Source organism: Canis lupus, chromosome 19 (assembly GCF_048164855.1).
Source record: "Canis lupus baileyi chromosome 19, mCanLup2.hap1, whole genome shotgun sequence".
In the NCBI taxonomy this organism is placed as follows: domain Eukaryota; kingdom Metazoa; phylum Chordata; class Mammalia; order Carnivora; family Canidae; genus Canis; species Canis lupus.
This window is the reverse complement of record NC_132856.1, coordinates 23,702,091-23,724,302: the sequence shown is the minus strand read 5'-3', so window position 1 is coordinate 23,724,302 and position 22,212 is coordinate 23,702,091. Positions and strand designations below refer to the sequence as shown.

At 38.3% G+C, this 22,212-nt stretch overlaps 1 long non-coding RNA gene across 1 annotated transcript in view; it reads right to left on the bottom strand.

Annotated features, from left to right (window-relative positions):
• Nucleotides 1-4,188: 4,188 nt before the first annotated feature.
• Nucleotides 4,189-22,212, bottom strand: part of LOC140611293 (uncharacterized) — a 31,107-nt gene continuing 13,083 nt past the window's right edge. The window contains exons 2-3 of the long non-coding RNA XR_012012572.1: nt 5,429-5,584; nt 4,189-4,515 (exon numbers count right to left, since the gene is read on the bottom strand). This is a non-coding gene — a long non-coding RNA (uncharacterized lncRNA). The remainder of the gene's footprint in view (nt 4,516-5,428; nt 5,585-22,212) is intronic.

The window sequence follows — 22,212 nt, the reverse complement described above, 5'->3', positions numbered from 1 at the left end:
GCCACCCCCAGGGATTCCTACAGCTCCATAATGATGGAATTAATCTATAAATGTGGTCTCTAAAAGCACCTCCGGGCCTGGTTTTTTGAATGAAAGGCAGAGTGGATTGGAGACGATCTGTTGGCATCATCATCATTATCTAAATGGATGCAAATGCAGCAGATTGAAAATACTCATCCTTACCAGAAATGATAAAAATCAAAGGCCTGCTATTTGCATATTTAATTGTAATGGTGCATTGAGACCAAATTACTGAGTGGGGGTTATGAGCACTTCACAGAAGGTAATCGGCTCCCACATTTATTTTTGCCATCTTGATGAGCATTTGAAGATGGCCAGGTTTTCTTAAACACTTGTGCACTTCCAACCTGGGAGGTACTTTGGCACATCAGGAAAACACAGCATGAGTTCAAATAAGTCAGTTCATTAGCCTCCTTTCTGGTTAACTCAGGTCAAATGGCTGCCTTGTCTATGTAGTGCATAGTAGCTAACTTTATTTAATTTTTTTAAAGATTTATTTATTTGAGAGAGAAAGCATGTGTGGTGGGAGGGGCAGAAGGAGAGAATCTTTAAGCAGACTCCCCACTGAGCAAAGAACCCTATCCAGGGCTTTATCCCATGATCCATGAGATCACCACCTGAGCTGAAACCAAGAGTCATTCTCTCAACCAACTGCACCACCCAGGCACCCCAGTAGCCAACTTTTATTGAGCACAGACTATGTTTCAGGCACAGTGCTAAGCTCTTTACATGCATTATCTCATTTGACTCTCACATCCCCACGAAGCAGATTCTGTTATTTCCAGTTTACAAATATGAGACAGAGAGGAATAAGTAACTCAGCTAAATGCACATAGTAAATGGTGAGTCAGGATATAAGACATATTTGTCTTGACTCCAAAGCCAGAGTTGTTGATCTGGGAATAATTTCTTCTTCTATCACCAAAGCATTTTCTTACTATCAACTCACTGACTCCTACAACAAATATCAACTGAGCACCCACTGTGTGCTAGTTGCTAAGTACAAAGCACAAAATAAAAGCAAACCACTGCTTCTGCCTTCAGTGACTCGCAGGCTCTAGTGAACATGCTGGAAATACCAGATATGAAATTCCATTATTGTCTTTTATGTAATATCAGCAGCATAAACAGTCTTCCTTATCATCATCATCACCATATTGATTATTTACTGAGCCCTTATTATGTGCCGGGTGATAGACTGGGCTCCATCTGCTTCCAAAAGCCCTTTAAGCCACAATATGACTCAGGAGACTACAGTTCACAGAGCGTATGTGACTTTGCCCACATAACCCATCAGGAAGTGGCAGAGCCAGCATGTAGACCGAGGACTGTCTCATTCTCCTATTTTAATATCCGTATCACCTGAGGAGGATTCTGAGGTCACTCTAAACAAGCATATCACCTGAGTTATGTTTACAGGCTGCTGTGAAATCAATTTCATGAATCATGAAAGTTACTGTGCCCCAAGTGCCCACTCTCCGCTGTGTGAGGCACTTTCCATCTATGCTCTCCCGAAAGTGTCTCAATATCCTGCTTGTTAGTGCTACCTTTCCATTTTTCAGATGAGAAAACTGAGAGCCAGGTAGATGAAGTAACTTGCCCAAGGTCCACATGCGATAGGAGGGGATATTGAAGACCAGATGTGTTTGGCTCCAAAGCTCTATATTTTACCTACTAGCATCACTCAGGCATTCCTGGGGAAATGCTGACTTTCAGAAAGAATCCAGATAAAACTTCCCCACAAGCAATCCCTGGAGGATACAGACTGCTGGCCAAGGCTCCATCTCAAACAAGGACCTCCACACTCCAAGATCCATGTAACATCATTTTTCCTCTATTTAAATTTAAAAAAAAATACCCTTTGTTTTCCCTTCTTATCTGGTAGGAGGATGGTGTGTATGTTTGGGGAATGGAGCAATAAAAAAGGGAGAAGCATGCCCAGAGATGAACGGATTGTAGAGAACTCAGGAAATCCAAGTCTATGAGCTCTGGGGCCTGGCCTTCAGCAATCTCCCTTTACCTGCCTGCTGCTGACAGCTCACCACTGGAGGGCCAAGGCGGGGAGAAGACAGTCATTTTTAAGGATGAGGAGAGCTTCTAAGTTTAGTGGAGCCTGTTCATCTTATGTAGTAAAGGGCATACATCCTTGCCTCTCACTGGCTTCCCTGCAGCAATGTTGGGTTTCAAATTCTATTTCCGCTACAGAAGGTTGGGATTCACAGGGAGCGTTAGAAGGTTTAGCTTGATAAGAACAAGATCATTTATTAAGTGCCTATTTTCTGAATGCTTTGCATTCATTATCTCATTTAACCTTTTGCCTGTCCTGCAGAGGAAGAATTTTTATGCCCTTTTTACAGACTACAAGGTTGCAGTGAGAGACACACAACTTTCTGCAAGGGTGTACAGGTAATATGAGATTGACCTGGGATTCAAATCCAAGATTAGATTTTAAAAGTATAACTTACATCTCTTTTCCAGATACCAGCATTAGGACCTTCTGGTTAAACATGGCTGCTGTCCAAGATCTTTCTCTAGGGCAGTGACCCATGAGTTTTCTCTTTCCTTAGTTCTCAACCTCTCTGTTCCTTGGGCCCCTTTCTCATTGCCAATCTGCATTGGGCTCACGGGACAGGATGTCTGCCTTGCTATCTTTCCCTTCTAGAGCATCCTTCCCCTAAGGTATTCTTTACACATAAGTTCAAAATCAAATCATGACCAGATAATCTCAATGATAGACTGGAGATGGGCAGTACACCCTAAGAAGAGCCAACCCATAGACTGGCTAGTAGCCTGTGAGGTAAGCGTTGTAAGTTACCTTCAGACAGGCAGGATGGTTACTCATAAGTTCCACGTCTCTCTCTTTCCACCCCACCCCCACCCTCAGAGTTCAAGTACTAAGATTCAGGGACAGTTGATAGCAAATTTTAGGAGCAGAAGCTGCAAAGATATCCAGAGAAAGGCCCTAAAAAATCTGAAGTTCTGGGAGAAGCAAAGATAGGAGTTAGTAGAGTGGTGGAAATAGAAGAGAGCTCCCCAAGAGCAAAGTATCCATGAGTTTTCTTTGCTGATGGTACAACTCACTTCTGTAAATCCTAAGCTAGTGTTCTGTGAGGCCTAGGAGATCTCCCACCTTTGGAATTCCTACCTCCTTTGATACTTATTTTTATGTCCATTTAGACCCAACTATTTGGAGTAACATGTTGAGTCTCTGGAGCTTGCATTCAAAGACCAGACAGACATGAAACTTCAAGAAGAAATCCAATGCAAAAGGAAGGTAATTTCCAACTTGAAAAAGAAATTGGATTTTTTTCCATTCAGCTCTATAAAAATGCTAAGTATAAATATAAATCTGGGTGGGAAAGCACAACATTAAGTCAAATAGACGTCTGAAATTGGCAGAGAACTTAACTTCCAGCCAATCAAACTTTACCCATGATTCCCATATAATAACACCCCACTGAAAGCCTTCTCTATTTAAATACTCTCACCGGTGGGAATCTCACTATCTGCTGTAATTGCCAAGCTTGAATACCTAAAATTTTTGTAAACCAAGTGACTAAGATAAAAACATAATGTGAAACAGAGTAACCTATTCCTAGTACTTATATTCTAATTATCAACATTTATTCTTTGTGTTTGGCATGGGAGCGAACAAGACAAGTGGGATCCCAGCCTCTGTGGAGTTGACATTCTTTCCTTAAATTTTTATTATAGAAAACTTCAAAAATATGAAATGTTAGATAGAGTAGTACAATGAATGCCTATGTCCCATTACCCAGTTCAACAATTGAAAACATACAATCCTTTGACTTTAGTGTTTATTCTTTACCCCCAAATCTCCCTACCACTCTGCTGGATTATTTTAAAATAAATTTCAGATGTCATATCATTCTCTCTTTTTTATCTCACATAACCACAATGTCATTATTCACACCTAAAATCATAATGATTTCTTAATATCATCTAATTTTCAGTCAGTTGCTTTTCTTCAAATTTTTGTTTGTAATATAAATGTCTTTTTACAGTCGATTTATTTGGACTTTTACATTCTAATAGGATATACTCTTAGAGCATAAACTTGCTCTAAGAGCAAGTTTAAGAATCTTGGTATTACTAAATATATATAAAGATAAGCCACACAGAAGGGAATTAATTCTTTAAAATGTATGGATTTAATAAAATTACTCATTATTTTTATTTTTTATTTTCCTTTGCTCTTTTTATTTCCTTTAGAAATTTATCTTCTAAGAATTTTATACACATGAGATTAGACAACTCTTCTGTTTTCACCAAAATGGTTTCCTTTTTTTTTTTTTTTTTCACACTGTTTCCTTAGTTAATAAAGCACAGGTCAGGTTCACAATGTGAATAGTACTGCTCTTTGGAAAGCTTGTTATTGTGAAGGCCTGTCATCCTCAGAAAATACTTATTGAAAGTCCACGAGAAAAAAATAGAATGGTAGAGCTGTTGGTTCAGCAATCCTACTTCTGGGACCTAATACAAAAGAAAATATAAGAGCAGAATTAATTAACGTATATTATATTTATATACTATCTAATGGTATAAGTTGCTAAAATTTTTTAGTTACAAAGAACAATGAGATAAACATTACTGTATATATTATTATCATAATATATGTCAAACAAAATTATTAGACATAAACAGTGATATGTTATATGTAACAACCTCCATCTCACTGGTAATTATAACACTGAAATTTTTAACATCCATTGATTGGGATTGCTGAAGAAATTAAGGTCCATTGTATGCAATGACATACAAGTCAATTTGAAGTTATTCTGTGGAAATATATATGTTTATATGGAATTATAAACATGAAATATTTCAGATGAAAAGTAAGCTATGTACAATATATACTATTGTTATGTAAGATATCCAAGATGTATTAACTTTTAAAAGATGCCAAAGACCTAAAACTATATAGATTTGTATAACTTATATACACATACATACATAATTTATACATATAATATGTATATAAACATATAATCAATGTAATTTTATATGTATGTATATATATATGCATATATGAAAGTAATGTGAAACATCATATGGTTCCATTTGTGATTACTTATGCCCCAATACCCAAAATATGGGTATACACATTTAGAATAGAATTAATAGAATAGTCCAGATAGCTCTATGCCAAAATGTTAACAGTGACTCTCTCAAGGCTTACTTGAATATATATTTGTTAAGCTTGTCTATGCTTTCTGAATTTTTAAATAATATACATTATTTTTATACTATAGAACCTATTTTTAATGAATGTTAGAGCTAGAAAATCCATCCAAATTATCAGATTCAAATTCTTCATTTCATAGAAAGGAAAAGTGACTCACTTAAGGCTACAGATAGTTAATTTCAAGTCAAGACTCAAACTTACTTTTAAAAACCATGTTACTGGGGCACCTGGGTGGCTCAGTGGTTGAGCATCTGCCTGTGGCTCAGATCATGATCCTAGGGTCCTGGGATTGAGTCCCACATCGGGCTCTCTGCAGGGAGCCTGCTTCTCCCTCTACCTATATCTCTGTCTCTTTCTCTGTGTCATGAAAAAATAAATCTTTAAAAATAAAATAAAATAAAATAAAATAAAATAAAATAAAATAAAATAAAAATAAAAATAAAATAAAAACCATGTTACTTGTTCCCTCTCCACATGGGGCAAGTTGAGATTTCTCAGTCATTCATATAAATAAGTTTCTGGTAGGCCTATTCTACAAAATCTCCAAAGTTTGACCCAACACACCCGAATCACAGACTTGGACTGAGCTGAGATTAAAGTAGGATTAAAGTTAAACACAAATATAAGATAATTTATACCTGCTTGGGCAGTGGTGCTGTAGTACGTGAAGTATGGGAACAGATTATTACCTAGAGTCAGGTGGTCTAGGAAGGGTTCATGAAGAAGCAAGATGAAAAGAGCACACGCACATACATATGGACACACACTAACAGGCAATACACACTAAGCAAGCATCAAAGGCATTGAAAGGAAAGGATAATGATCAATGTCAAGGCCACTGTGTACATCTGTGCAGGTTGTATTCTGCATATCTGTTGGGGTTTGGGGCAACCCTTTACATTGGAGGCTCATAAGAGTTTATATAAATAATGCTTCCTGAAGATGGACAGGGCCCAATCTGTACAACTGTACATGAGGGACATTGGTTCAATTAGGGTCGGGGATCAGGAACACTTCATGGAGAGAGTGGCCTCGAGATCATCATTTCAGGACAAATGTGTTTCTTAGTGATTTACTAGCATTGCTATGCTAATATTGCAATAAATTTTGATAATACCTGCAGTGAACATGTATAAGAGAATATTTAAAAAGACAATTCAAGATATTCATGCTCCTCTGTCAAATAAAAGAATCTCTCTTTATTAAAAAAAAATTCAATGAATCCTTAGTGTATTCTTGGGCATATCAGGTTTATTTCTGTTGAAATTAATCAGATTTTCTCAAAGTATTTCCTGGGAAATATGAAACTGATTATACATACACTGATGAAAATGTCTTTCCCACACTGGCTGACATGAGTCAATTTTTTCCTTTGCTTCATTGCTTAAGATAATTATTTGTGTTTGTGAAGAGCGCCTCTCTCACTTCGAAATTTTCAAGGCACAATTCTAAATTGGATATGATAGAATTACCTTCAAGTTTCATGCAGAACTTTAGGACTTGTTAAGTTTGAATTTAAGAAGACAGAGCTCAATATTTATTTTTAAGTAAAAAGGGGGCATTTCTTCTCTTCCTATTTTCCTTTCCTTGTCCTCTTTTTTGTCTTTCCTTTGTCTTCCCTCTCCATCTAAAGTTTAGCATGGAGGCTGAGCAAATAAGTAAATAAGAGTATTTGGGGTAATGGGAACCAAAAATCTCACCTCCAAACCAGAAGAGAAGGCTAGAAAGAATGCAGTGGTGTGGAATTAGAATTTAAGATGGCCATAATACTGCATGGTTTTGTAACATGTATATACACAGAAGGACACAAATATTCATAAATGTAATATGTGTATATACATATATAATATATGTATTTTTTCTAGTTCTATTGACAGCCAAGAAACAATGACACTCCAGTAGCAGTGAGCACAATGGACATTCAAATATTTGTTTCTAAATACCATCCTTTCTAAAATGAGCCAGGGCTTCTTGGAGAAATGGCTGATTCCAGGATTTGGGGACAAGGAAAGTTTAATATGAACCTGTAAAGTCTTATTGTGCTAGAAGATAAGGAAATGTTCAACAACTAATGGGTTAAAGGGTGTAAGAACCAGCTGAAGGTTGGTGACAGATTATAATCCATTGACTAAAATGGGAATCCATGACTTAATGCTGACATAAATAAATAAATAAATAAATAAATAAATAAAGATAGATTCAGGTGGGAGTCATATGTGGATAATAACAGTGAATAAAGATTTGATAAGAAATAAGATCTGGGTGTACTATTCACACCCTGCTCCCCACCAAAATAATAATTAATTACAAAGAAAATTTAGTGAATTTAAGGTGTAAAAACCATAGACACCACCTTGACCAGGTGATCAAGGTAAACATCATCAGTGAGGGGACAAATCAACATCATGCACTTCCTTTTGTGTTGCCCACAATAAAGCACAACATCATTCCTGGAGTATTCTTGCCAACAACGTATGGCAAGAGTGTGATCATGAGGAAATACTGAGTGGACACAGATTGAAGCTCATTCTACAGAATGCAAAGCCTCCAACCCTTAAAAGTATAAAGGACATAAACTACAAGGAAAGCCTGAAGGACTGTTCCAAACTTGAGGAGTGTGAAGTGACATCTAAAAGATAACTAAATGCAAAATAGATCTCTTAGCCAGAAAGAAACAGGAGACATCAGGGTGAAGCTGGGAAATTTGAAAGGGATCTGTGCATCAGATCTGCTTGTGCTGACTGGGAGGTTTAGATGCTGATTTTGCAGAGAATGTCCTCGTTTTTGGAAACACACTGGAGTTTTTAGGGATGATGGAATATCATGTCTATCATTTGCCTGACTAATGATAATAGGAATGTGTATAGACAGCCTGGGCGGTGGAGTAAATCTAAAACATTAACAATTAGAGAATCCAAGAAAAGGAAATTCAGGACATTTTTGTACTAATCAAGCAACTTTTACTTAAGGTTACAATCATCTTTTTATTTACTTTATTTTGTTTTTTAAAGATTTTATTTATTTATTCATGAGAGACACATAGAGAGAGGCAGAGACATAGGCAGAAGGGGAAGCAGGCTCCCTGCAGGGAGCCCGATGTGGGACTCGATCCCAGAACTCCAAGATCGTAAGCTGAGTCAAAGGCAGACGTTCAACCACTGAGCCACCCAGGCATCCCTAAATCATCTTTTTAGAGTTACTTTTTAAACATTTAAGCAAATAAATAAATGAGGGGAACATATTTTACATATTATGAAAAATAACAAACTAAATAATAATAATATCTTTCGCTTACTAAGTATCAAGTACTATATGTACCTTATCTGTTATCCTAGAAGAATTACATCTAGGGATATATTATTGTCTTCTCTTTATACAGGAGATAACAGAGGCAGAGAGAGATCAAGTTACTTGCCTAAGGCTGGTCACACTACTAGTTGAAGACCAGATCCAAACCCAGGCAGCCTGATTCCTAAGCCCCCATGCCCTGCCGCCTCTCTGTGGAATATTCACTACCATTGCTGGCATGATTACTCAGCACTTCTTAAGGGCTAGACGCTGTGCTCAGAGCTCTTACATGCATCCTGACATCGAAGCTCTCAACTTTCGATCGGTTTTATATTTGACTCGGTGAGGACAAGTTGTTTCATACATCTGGAAAGATGTGAGCTGGTGTCTGGAACCCAGTCCTATCTGGTTTCAAAGCTCCTGCTCATTACATAAAGAAAAGAGAAGCTTCTTGCTGAATGGTGATAGTGGGAAAGGCTTAGAGGGGGATTGGCTTCAGGGTTTATGTCCCAGGCTTTACACCTGTGCTGATTCTAAAATGCCTTTATTAGTATTTAATCAGTATGCAGAGCAGACTTATTGATTAGGCACAGTGAGTGTAGTATCAACAGCCTATGATACATTTCAGGGCCCACAAAAACGTGGTCTATTTTATTTTAATTTTTTTAAAGATTTTATTTATTTATTCATGAGAGACACAAAAAGAGGCAGAGACATAGGCAGAGGGAAAAACAGGGTTCCTGCAGGGAGCCCAATGCAGGACTCAATCCCAGGACCCTGGGATCACCACCTGAGCCGAAGGCAAACACTCAACCACTGAGCCACCCAGGCGTCCCAAAATGTTGTCTATTTTAATATTAGATTAAAAAATGAATCTAATCCAGCTTGGATTATATTTTTCTTAATACCATTAGAGTAATAACATAGATTTTTAAATATTTTTTATTCAAGAAGTGGCTCATGAAGGAAAAAGTGTCTAGGGTCCATGAAAATCACATCGTGGCCCATCAAGTGAATTTTTTTAATATTTTTAATTTTTTTTAATTTATTTATGATAGTCACACAGAGAGAGAGAGAGAGAGGCAGAGACACAGGCAGAGGGAGAAGCAGGCTCCAAGCACTGGGAGCCCGACGTGGGATTCGATCCCGGGTCTCCAGGATTGCGCCCCCGGCCAAAGGCAGGCGCTAAACCGCTGCGCCACCCAGGGATCCCCCACCAAGTGAATTTTTGAAAAACAATTGAAAATAAAAATGTGCTTTGGTCAGGATGCATACAAGCCACAGTTAGCAAACGAACAACTCTGAATTACAAATGGGTTCATTCAGGGCAGATTGCATTAAGATTTACAGCAAAGGGCAAATTGTATTGTATTGACTTCATGAAGTTGGAAGTGATTAGCCACATAGTGAAAAAAAATCCAGTCCATGGGGAGAAGATATTAAAGTCATATTTCAGTGCAGCAACAAGATAAAGACAATAATGGACTTGCGCTTTGGCAGATGTCCTTTGATTGTGTTTTTGGTGTCAGGAGCTATTCTACAGATCTTTCAGTCTTTCTGTGCAACAATATCATGTCAATGTTAAAATTTTACTTATGATTCTATCAGCCAGTAATCCAAAGACTGTTTGCCACATGAAAGGAGTGAATGAGGATTTTTTTTAATTGTGCAGTTTTCTCTGTCAATTAGAGTATATTTTATTTTTTAGTGAACAACAACAAAAATCAACGAAACTGTTTTAAGCCAAAAGGGAAGTTATTGAATCCTATATTTCAAAAGACAAAGGCTAGTATGTCTGCAGGCATGGCTTGTTCAGGGCTTAAACAAAGGATCTAATTCCTCTTCATTTCTCAGGTTGGCTTCACTGTCCTGGTGTGACTTTTTTCCTCAGGCTGCATGAGATGGGCAAGATGACAACAACAACTCCAAATGCAGGGAAAAGAAAGATTTTTCCAATATTCCTAAAAACTCTAAGGATTCATTGTCAGGAACATGTTGGGGGCCATGCCTATCCTCGATCACTGTGTTTGGTGATCCTTAGCTGAGGCCTGGATTATAAATTCTGCCCACAGGAGATTGAGGGAGAACTGGATCCCTCAGTGAGGGGTAAGTAAAATTTATCAACAACAACAACAACTAAGGAACAAAACAGAAAACCAAAAGTCTGTAAATGTCCCCAGAGCTTTGACTTCAGCCTCTAGTGATATTATTGCAGGTCATATATAAAAGGTGGTCTGGCTTATGTTAGGGACCCAAGCCCTAAAGTCAGCGTGTCCAGGTAACTCCGTCACCTGTAGTCCAAGTGATGTCACCATTCTACTGCTTAGTTTGCTCATCTGTGAAATGAAAGTGATAACAGCTTTTATCTCACACTGCTTTATGTGAGTCCAGATAAGTACCTGATACATAATCAACATTCAATAAAAAGTGAATTGGATTGCTGCTATTTTTAAGCCTGAAGCACAGCATGGAATTTGCAAGCTGCCACAATAATTATTAAAATATGTGAAAATGTTCTCTAATCATAAAAAAATTAAAAATTATTTTCACTACCCTCAAAGTCAAAAGAGAAGTAATTCTTTAGTAAACAAATTGTGAGGGGGAAAAAGATGTTAAGTTTTAAAACTTAGACATGCTAATATTAATATTTTACAACTTAAATATATTAATCAATCTTAACAGGTTGCATTTGGATCCTGATTCGAATTTTTTTTTAATTACTGTTATAAGACCATTGGAAAGTGCAACACTGGCTAGATATTGTGATATTAAGGAATTATTATTAATTTTGTTTTGGAGATAATGAGGTTGACATTGTGTATTTAGAAATTCTTACACCCTAAAAAACAAATAATCCAGTTAAGAAATGGTCAGAAGACACGAATAAACACTTTTCCAAAGAAGACATCCAGGTGGCTAACAGACACATGAAAAGATGCTCAATATCACTCATCATCAGGGAAATACAAATCAAAACCATGATGAGGTACCACCTCACACCTGTCAGAATGGCTAAAATTAACAACATAGGAAACAAGTCTTGGCGAGGCTGTGGAGGAAGGAGAACCCTCTTGCACTGTTAGTGGAAATACAAAGTGCAGTCACTCTGGAAAACTATATGGAGGTTCCTAAAAAAGTTATAAATGGAACTTACTATGATCTAGCAGTGCACTACTAGGTATTTATCCAAAGGATATAAAAATACAGATTCAAAAGAGTACTGATATTTATAGCAGCATTATCAAAAATTGTCCAACTGTAGAGAGAACCCAAATGTACATTGACTTATGATGAAGATGTGGTATATATATATATATATGTATATATATATATATACATATATATATATAATGGAATATTACTCAGCCATCAAAAAGAATGAAATATTGCCACTTGCAATGATGTGGATGGAGCTAGAGTATATTATGCTAAGCGAAAAAGGTCAAAGAAAGACAAATACCATATAATTTCACTCATATATGGAATTTAAGAAACAAAACAGATGAACAAACACATGAGAGAGGGGAGAAAAGGAAAGAGGGAAACAAACCATAAGAGACTGTTAAGAATAGAGAACAAACTGAGGGTTGATGGAGGGAGGTGGATGGGAGATGGGCTAGACGAGTGATGAGTATTAAGGAGAGCATTTGTTTTGATGAGCCCTGGGTGTTGTATGTAAGTGATGAACCACTGAATTCTCCTGAAACCAATATTGCACTGTATGTTAACTAATGACAATTTAAATAAAAATTTGAAAATAAAAATTCAGGTATAAACTTTTAAAATTCTTATTATTTAAATATATATATTGCACTATTTATGGGGTAATGTGATATGGTATGTGGGATTTGCTTTAAACTTATAATAGACCCAACTTCTCTAGACCTTAATCTGTCTCTAGTCACCTTAATATTAATCTTCAGCACCTTACTCTCTGCATAATGTGACCCGTACAAGAGGCCAGTCAGGGAGTGAAGAATTTTTGGTAAAAAAAAAAAGAATTTTTGGGAATAAGACACTGGTTTGTGGGGAATTCCAGTTTTTTCCAAGAGACACAAGACTCTCAAACATGCACTCAGTGTCTTCACTTTTAAAATGAAGGTGTAATGGTGGATCCATTTCCCAAACTTTATGAAATGTAATAGAAAATATTTGTTTTTGAATAAACTGTTCCCCAGATGTCTGATATCTGGAACAGATGTAAACAGAGCTGTGTGGTTTGAAACGGAAGATTGAAAGAAAGCAGTGACCTGTCCCCACTAGAGAGGTGTGCAGGATGGGAGGGTAATCATGCACTCTATTGTCTACGAGATGTTTTCTCATGATCACTAGAGTCCCTAGTAACCCAGGATAAAAGCCACTGAACTGCACGATGATGATGATGATGATGATGGTATTAAAAATAATTTAGAGGGGCACCTGGGAGTCTTAGTGGTTGAGTGTCTGTCTTTGGCTCAGGTCGTGATCCCAGGGTCCTGGGCTTGAGTCCCACATCAGGTTCCCAAAAGGGAGCCTGCTTCTCCCTCTGCCCATGTCTCTGCCTCTTTCTGTGTGTCTCTCATGAATGAATAAAATCTTTTAAAAATATAAAAAATGATTTATGGAATGTAAAGACTGCTAACTCTGGGAAACGAACTAGGGGTGGTAGAAGGGGAGGAGGGCGGGGGGTGGGAGTGAATGGGTGATGGGCACTGGGGGTTATTCTGTATGTTAGTAAGTTGAACACCAATAAAAAATAAATTAAAAAAATGATTTATGGAATGCTTAACATTAGTAGGCACTCTTAGGCACATCATACACATCTTAATATTATTTGCTCTTCATGGGGCACCTGGGTGGCTCAGTGGGCTGAGCTTCTGACTTCTGATTTCAACTCAAGCCATGATCTCAGGGTTGTGAGATTAAGCCCCTGGGTGTGAAGAGCCTACTTAAGATTCTCTCTCTGTGTCTCTCTGTCTCTCTCTCTGTCTCTCTCTCTCTCTCTCCCTCTGCCTCACCTTCCCACTATATATATATATGTATATATATTACTTACACCTCATAATAACCCTAGGAAGGAAATGTAATTTTTATATCCATGTTATAAATGAGCAAACTGGGACACCTGGATGGCTCAGCAGTTGAGCTCAGGCCATGATCCCATGGTCCAGTATCAAGTCCCAATCAGGCTCCTTGTAGGGAGCCTGCTTCTCCCTCTGTCTATGTCTCTGCCTCTCTTTCTGTGTGTCTCTAAATAAATCTGTGTCTCTGTGAATAAATAAATAAAATATTTTAAAAAAAAATTTTTAAATAATCAAACTGAACCCCAGAAAGATTCTGTGTCCAGTACCACACAGCCTGTGTGCAGCAGAGCCATGGAGTTAAATGCAGCTCACCTACCACCTGGACTCAGAGGTTCTTCTTGCCAACCCCTCCCACTGTGCCCCACCCAGCCTTCAGCATTTGCATACTCACTTCTTCTGGTTTATTTACTAGGTGGTTTATTTCAGGAAAACAAAAAATAACAGGATGTTGGGAATATGGTATCAACTCTATCCCCAATTAAAAAATAGATTAAACCAAGCCCCCCCCCGCCCGAGTTCAGATTCCTCCTTGCAGAGGATCCAACTGATCGAGACAACAGAATCCAGTATTTCTTCCTCCTCTTTTCATTAGACTATCACTCTGATGAGATGAAGCAAATTAATTAAATAAACTCTGGCAGCTGTCTGACAGAAACCAGGAAACATCAAAGCCTCTTATGAATGTTGCTAAGTAGGTCCAAGACGTCACCTTATGCCAATGTCATTCCATTATTTCCCAGATGTCATTGTTATAGAGTGTGGATGCAGGAATATTGAATTAACTCAAAAACAAAACAAAACATTCTACATATTACATATACTGACAATTTTTTGAAACCCATCTTGCCAAATGAAAGTCTTCTCAATGACCCTTTCTTGGGAATAAGCTGGTGGCTCAAGCTGACTTCAGGTCATTTGTCTTTTTTCCTGGGATGCAAAGAAATGACCACCATTGCTGCTTACTGCAAGGGTCAGTCATCAGCAACTGGTTTGCCCCAGTCTCTTCTCCCTAATGTTTGTACAGATGTATCCACTCACATCTTGGCAGACTTTTTCATTCACTCAGGATTTCGAAGCTGAAATCTCAAAATAGCTCCATGTCCATCCAGCGAATTTTATCCAGAGAGCGACAAGATGTGAATATAGACCTTGGCTAATCTTTACTGCCTCTTTCTTTTTACAGACCTCACTTTTCTCTCAAAATATCTTTTTTTTTCCCTCTGAATGTTCTCTCCTGGGAACTAATTACTCACTTGAACACCCATCCTCTTTTCTTTTTTTTAAATAGATAACTTTATGTAGAGGTTTTTAAAATTCAAATTTGCTCTATCCTTCCACTTTAAAACTTATATTTCACCTGGTTAATGTTCACCCTCTCTGTAGAGGCAAAAAGCTTCATGAGGATGACCTCTCATCTAGCTCCATCCCAGAGCCCAAATAAATATGTTTTCTTTTTAGGCACTCAATCAATATTTGATCAGTTTCTCATCAGAGTCAGTAAGGAGTTAAAAACACAGACTGAAAATTCCTCAAGGAGTCATTACATCTCTATTTTATATCTATATTTGGTTACTACTCTCACACAAGTTTTAGTATGAGAATTCAAAAGTTACATATAAAACTGATATCTGACTGATAGTCAAGTTACATGTGAAAGGCATTGTTGTACTTCTATGCGCTAAAGCTCCCTTTTCTGGGATGGGTGTTAAAATTTTAAAGGAAATTGGAGGAAAGTCAACACATGAAGTAGAATTGTAAAGCATTACCAATTATTCTTCTCCATTACACTAACCCATATGTATTTACTGAGAACCTTTGTGTATCTGGCATGCCTTTAGACATCCTGTGGGAAAGACTGGAAGAAGAGAAGAGCAATTTCTATTTGCAAAGATTTGATAATATTGTTAAGGAAATCTTAAACAAACAAGGGCTTGTTCTTATTATAGAAAACCCATAGAGCCTTTCTGCCCATCAGCATCAGCCTGGATCCGTGATTCCCAGATGTTGGTTTGCTTGGACCAATTATGCCACTTTCCATGTTTGAGGGCTGATGCAAGGCTGTCAAGTGAACATATTAAACACATGTCCATGCTATTTATCATGACCATCATTTCATAAAAGTAAGGACATCTTAGTATTTATTTATTTGGACATCTTAGTATTTAAAATAAAGGGATAAAGCACTACGCTTTCAATGGATTGCATTTTGATTTATGGAAAACTCATCGTGTGTGTGTGGCGGGGTGGGTGGGGTTCTTTCCCAATTCTCTGGGAAGTGGGAGAAATTCTGCTGCCAGTCCCTGCCTGGAAACCACTGGTGCGCCTTTGTGAGGGCTCTCGGGGCGCGAAGTGCTTATTTGTGTTCTGTCTGAGGGAGACAGTGACTGACTTGGCAGCTGTATGGGATGCTAATCAAGATGTAGCGCTCCCGGGAGCTTTGTGTCTGCTCCCCAGAGCTGGTTTCACAGCAAACATCAGGGCTATTTGCCTCGCTCCTGGGAAGCGAGGACACATTGCAGGAAAGAGATGAGGTTGGCTGTCACCCGCCCGTTGGCACTGTAGGAAGTTTGTTGGGTGTGGATAGGAAACGGTGTGAATTGCAGGAAAATATAAATCGTGATAATGCCCTAGGGCAGGGTAACAAGCTCTGGACTTCCCCACACTGTGACAAAGCCTTCCTTCACTTATACTACTGGGCGGGGGCATCAGCCAGAAAGACGCAGGAAGGCCCCAGATGCTACCCAATTATAAGCTAACATTCCGCATCTCACTCAAGTGTTGCCCAGTCTGGCAGAGATACTGAGCTGGAAGGATTGATTCTGGTGTGATAGGGCCTATGTTTGGAACCCAGGATACCACAAAGCTTTCAATCAGTTTGATAGACCTTTTGGATGATTCCAGATCCAGAGTGTTCTCACACATATGCTACATACTGCACTCAAGGTCAAGATTTGCCAAGACAACACAAGCAGATTTCAGATCGGGAAATGGGATGATTCTTTCCACATTATTTTTGACTGCTGAGCAAGAACTGATGGGAAGACCCAGAACTGAATGTGCCATGAATGGTCATGAGAGAGTACATCAGGGCACAAAGCAATGAGCTGGCTGTCCAACAGAAATAGAATGTGAACTGTATATGTCATTGCGAATGTTCTAGTAGCCGTGCTAAGCAAAGTAAAGGGAAACATGGTAAAAGTAATATTAGCAATGTGTGAATAATATATGATTATATGTTATTTAACCCAGAAAAAGAGTGAGACTCATTTTAGTGGTATTTGACCCAATTTATCAAAGCTATTATCATTTATGTAATTCACATAAAAATATTCAAGAGCTATTTTACATTCTTTTTTGTAGCAAGTTTTTAAAATCCAGAGTGTATGTGACACAGTAATATATTTCAGTTCAGACTAGCCACCTGTCAAGCACTCCTTAGTCACGCGAGGTTAGTGGCTTTCAATCTGGACAATTGCAAGTCTAGGAGTTCAAAGCATCTTATCTTTTGTTTCAAAAAAATTCATTTTTCCTTAGTATCAAGGAAGAAAGACATTCAAAATATATTAAGTTTTGAAAAATTGGTTACAGGGGTGCCTGGGTGGTTCAGTTGGTTGAATGTCTGACTTCAGCTCAGGTCATGATTCCAGGGTCCTGGCATCGAACCTTGCATGGAGCTCCCTGCCCCTCCCAGAGAATCTGCTTGTGCCTCTCTCTCTCCCTCTCTCTGCCCCTTCCCCCTGCTTGTGCTGTCTCTGTCTCTCTCTCAAAATGAAAAAATAGAATCTTTAAAAAATACAGGTTACAAAGCAGTACTGCATTTTTCGCTTTTCTTTTAAATGTGTGAATATACACATAGAGAAGTTGGGAAAGGTACATGCCCAGATAAACACACAGGTTACTCATGAGAAGGATGATTAAAAGTAGATTTTTTGTTTTAATTTTTCTTCCTGATTTCTTTTTTTTTTTGTCTATAATGAACATGCAATATTTGTATAATGGAAATGTCATGGTTATATTACTCATCAAAGAATCTGAAGCAACTATGACAAAGAGATGGTTAGTTAGTTCTGAATGATGACCAGACTAGGTGTTTGGTGCAGTGTTCGCTGTATATGCACCATTTTAAATTTTTTCTCTAAAGCAAAAATTAGGATGTTTCAAAAATCAGTATGTTATTGAAGACAATTTAGAAAACGTAAGTACATAAAAGACAGCAAAAGAGTTAATGCCTCGGAGATAAATATACATATATATGTATTTACACACACACATATATTACATATATCTTTATTTTTAAATAAAAGCCAAATCACAAAGAATTTCATCCTAATTTTTTTTTTTCACTTTATTCTTTCACAGTTCTTGGCCCTTTCTACAGATACAGCATCATCTTAATGGCTCCATAAGAGCCAACAGCACAGCAAAGGCAGCCTGAGAAAGGAGTTTCAGGGCTAGATTTTATAGGTATAAAGCTGCACTACACAGCTTCCAACCCCAGCTTTGCCCCTTTCTGGCTATATATGGACCTGAGTTAGTGTGTTGTTGCTGGTCTTTGATAGAGAGGATGGAGAAAATAATAGTAGCCACCTACTATTTTAATGTTTATAAAGTATTTTGAATGGAGTGGACACACAGTAAGCTTTGTGTGTCTGATACATAAAAAATTAGTTCTCTATGGAGCTGAACATACCTTACATCAACTTATTTTCATAATCCTAAATAGATCGTTACTCAACTATATGATTTTGGGGGGAAAGTAATTCCAGCACATTTCATATTATACATATCATTCAGTTTATAGGGATGTTTGTTTCTAACTAAATATTATGAAACCCTCTTCCCTTGCTCTTGCTACCAACATTTCTATGTGTAAGCAAGTAGGCCATACCCATGGTAAAGAGGACGTGGGGGAGGTTTTACGTTTGAAATTCTTGATTAAACAAATGTATTGAGGTATATTTTGTGCAGGCTTTTAATATGTTAATATGCACTGGAAATCTTTACTCGGGACTTTGGAGACTTGGGCTCTACCCAGCATGCTTTGTTATTCTATACTTTGAACAATTTCCATTGCATAATGCTTGAAAAAAAAAAAGGAGGGCTCATGTTATTTGAAGTCCTGATGAGTTCAGGCTTAAGCAGAAAAGCTTTTGATTCATTTGTTTCCATATTTGTTTTTGGAAAATCTTTTCCAATGGTGCCACTCTCCTTCCTAGAATACATGTGAATTTTCTCTTTGTTAGGTGACACCTGGGCCTTTCTCCCTGAGGATTGTGGGGTCATATTCAAGTAGTAAGAAATGCAAACAAAGCTGGGTTGAAACTGCAAGAATCCTAGGGCATTTCCTCAACATTGGTTCATGTATTAGTTTTCTATCCTCTGTACTAGATTACCACAATTTAAGTGAATTAAAACAACATGCTTTTTTTTTTTTTTTTTTTTTTTAGATCTTACTTATTAATTTGCAAGAAAGAGAGAGCATGGGGAAGGGCAGAGAGAGAGGAAGAAGAGAATCTCAAGCCGATCCCGATATGGGGCTCAATCCCACAACACTGATATCATGACCTGAACCAAAATCAAAAGTCAGACACTTAACTGATTGAGCCATCTAGGCACTTCTTAAACAATATCCTCTTATCTCAACCTTTCCGTGTGTCAAAACTCAGGGCACGGCTTAACTGGATTCTCTGCTTTAGTGCAATTCAGTGCTTGACTGAGGCCGAGGTCTCATTAAGGCTCAAGTGAGGAAGAATTCACTTTGAAGATGATTCAGATTGTTAGCAGAATTCATTTCTTTGCAGCTGTAGGAATCATGGCAGCCGTTTCTTCAAGGCCAGAGACTCTTATACACTGAAATGTGATCACGGAAGTGACGTCTTATCACCCTTACCATATCCTATTGGTTAGAAGAAAGCCACTGGTGCTGCCTTGCTCAGGGAGAGGGGACCACACCAGGCTCTATCACTGGGGATTACCTTAGGGTGTGATAGAGTACATTTCTAAAATCCTGACTGGGCCTTTGTTTTCTTTGGCGGAGCCCAAACCTGATTAACTGATGGCTCTATCCTGGCTCTAATCCAGTTCTTTCTTTGTCATTTGTATCCACTGATATATACAGTTTTTATTCAAATGGGGCCCTCTTCCTGAATCTCCCTTATTCTTCAATTCGATTTTTAAAACTAAAGGCAAGGACAGCATCCCTTGGTGCAACAGCTCTTGGTGCAGACCTCATAGTAGACTTTCCAGCAATGCTCGGTGCATACGTGAATGAGGCTCTTGGTCACATTAGGTCATCCCTTCCTAGCTGGGTGATCTTTAGCAAGTTGTTTAATCATCCTAAACCTCAATTTCTTTACCTATGAAGTGGGGATAATAAGACTTCATGGAGAAGTCTTGTAAAAGAGTAGCTCAAACCCTATCAACTCCCTTGCTTCAAACCTTCAATGGCTCCTCATGTACTTAGAATTATATTCAAATTCCTTGGCCTTGGTCTCCAGGACTACTTGATCTAGCCTGGGACCTTCTCTAATGTTTCCTGGATCCCCTGGGCCTGATTGCAATTGCTTTTTTACACCCACGTCTTTCCTGCCTCCAAGCCCTTGCATTTGCTGGCCTGCCGCATGGAATGCTCTTCCCCCAAATCATATCACTAGTTTCTCCTTCTCAGCATTCAGGACTCAACTCAAAAGTCAACAGCTCTAAGAAATGCTGCCGGACCCCTTTCGTTTACCCCTGTGCATTTCCTTACCTGGCTTAACTTGCTTTGTACCAATGATCGCTTCAGAAACTCCTTTATTATCTGTATACAAGTTTATTGTTTGCCTCTGCTCACCAGAATGCAGGCTTCGTGGAGGAAAGAATTTGTCTGGTTTATTTACCACTGCATCCTCAATTCCTAGCACAGTACCTGACTTATTTATTGAATAAGATTGTGTGCATGTGTGTGCACGTGTGTGTCTACGTGTGTTATATAAACTCAGAGCATAGTTCCTGACATACAGGTTAAAACAGGCACACATACAATATAGTATGAAAACAAAAAAGGAGTAATGATAAAATGTCATTTTCAGGTTAATTAAAATTGGGGTTCTGGGGCGTGTGGGTGGGTCAGTCAGTTAAGCGTCTGCCTTCAGCTCAGGTCCTGGGATCAAGCCCCACATCGGGTTCCCTGTTCAGCAGGGAGTCTGTTTTTCCCTTGCCCTCTGCCCTTCCTCCCTGCTGGTGCTCTCACTCTCTCTCCTTGTCTCTCTCTTTCAAATGAATAAATTAAAAAAAAAAAAAAAGCTTAACAAAAAAATAAAATAAAATTGGGGTTCTAACCAGAACTGGCAGGCTCGAAATTCTAAATTCCTTCCTCCTAACCTTTGATTATTATCTTTCTGTTTATTATTTCTTGGTGCCTACAGGAAGGGGAGATGTCTGGCAGATTGATTGTAGTTTAGTGCCTGACACACGTTAATGGCAAATTGAATTGAAAAACCAGCAAAACCTAATGACATTGTTATTGGAAATTCATAAGGAAAAAAAATAAATTATGGAACATCCCTATTAAATCAGTATTTAAAAAAATAATTCTCATTGAGTCAAATGTATTTGTATTACCATAAATTAATCTCCTAATTATGGTTTTGATTTACTGAAATAGGATATTTAGAGAAAGGATTCAAAATAATTATTTTATTTTACTTTTCCAAAGGATGGGAACAATTAGTTTCAGTTGCAGTGTGCACCTGTAAGGCTTGAGTATTGCCTATATTTTTGCAACTCTTCGTCATAGCTTTTGAAAAAAACTTTAGCGAGATGGGGAGGGGGGTGTGGAAAGGACGATCAAAACTCTTTGTCAGACACTGCCATCTGGTGGTAAATTTCCAAAATGCAACCCTGGACTTCATTCTCTGCAAAAATATAAATTCAGTGCTCCTGACTCCTCTGTTATTCAAATTTGTGCAAAACCTGAGATCCCAATTAGGGTTACATTTGAATTTTAATGTGGCATAAATAAAATTTCAAGCTATCAAAACGACTGAGTGAATGGTTTCTTCATAATGGAGAAGAAATGCCCATCTCAGATTTTGAAAACATTTCTCATTAAAAAAATGATCATCATTACCATTTAAGCTTTTTCATGGGGTCAAGTCATCAAATTAAAGAGCTCAGAGCCCTCGCCTCTCTGCAGTTTACTAGATTAGAGCTAAATTGGTTTAATTTTCTTGATCAAGTGCCCATCACAGCACACCCTCTTCATTTCATGTGGAGGTAATAAAAACTGACAAGTCTAAAGTAACAGACTCATCTTTGCTCAGCCTACTCCGGAGCCCATTGGTAACAATAGCCTTGAGTGGGTCCTATTCTGTGTCTTGCTCAGCAGCTCAGCACTAAGCTGATGCTCAGGCTGTGAGGAATTGAGTGAATCCGGGCAACGGGAGCTGGCTGTTCCTGGCCAACGTCCACAGTCTGACCAGGCAAAGCCAGGACATGCCCGATGGCCAAGTGGACTGTCCTTCTGTGGATGTGCCCCAGCCAAATGGGCTCCCATTGCCAGATCTTTCCTGGGTGGGCAGGCAAGTGCACTTTCCACAAGGTTAATGGAGTTTATTAACCGTTGTGATGATCTTTCTTAAAGTTACCATTCTG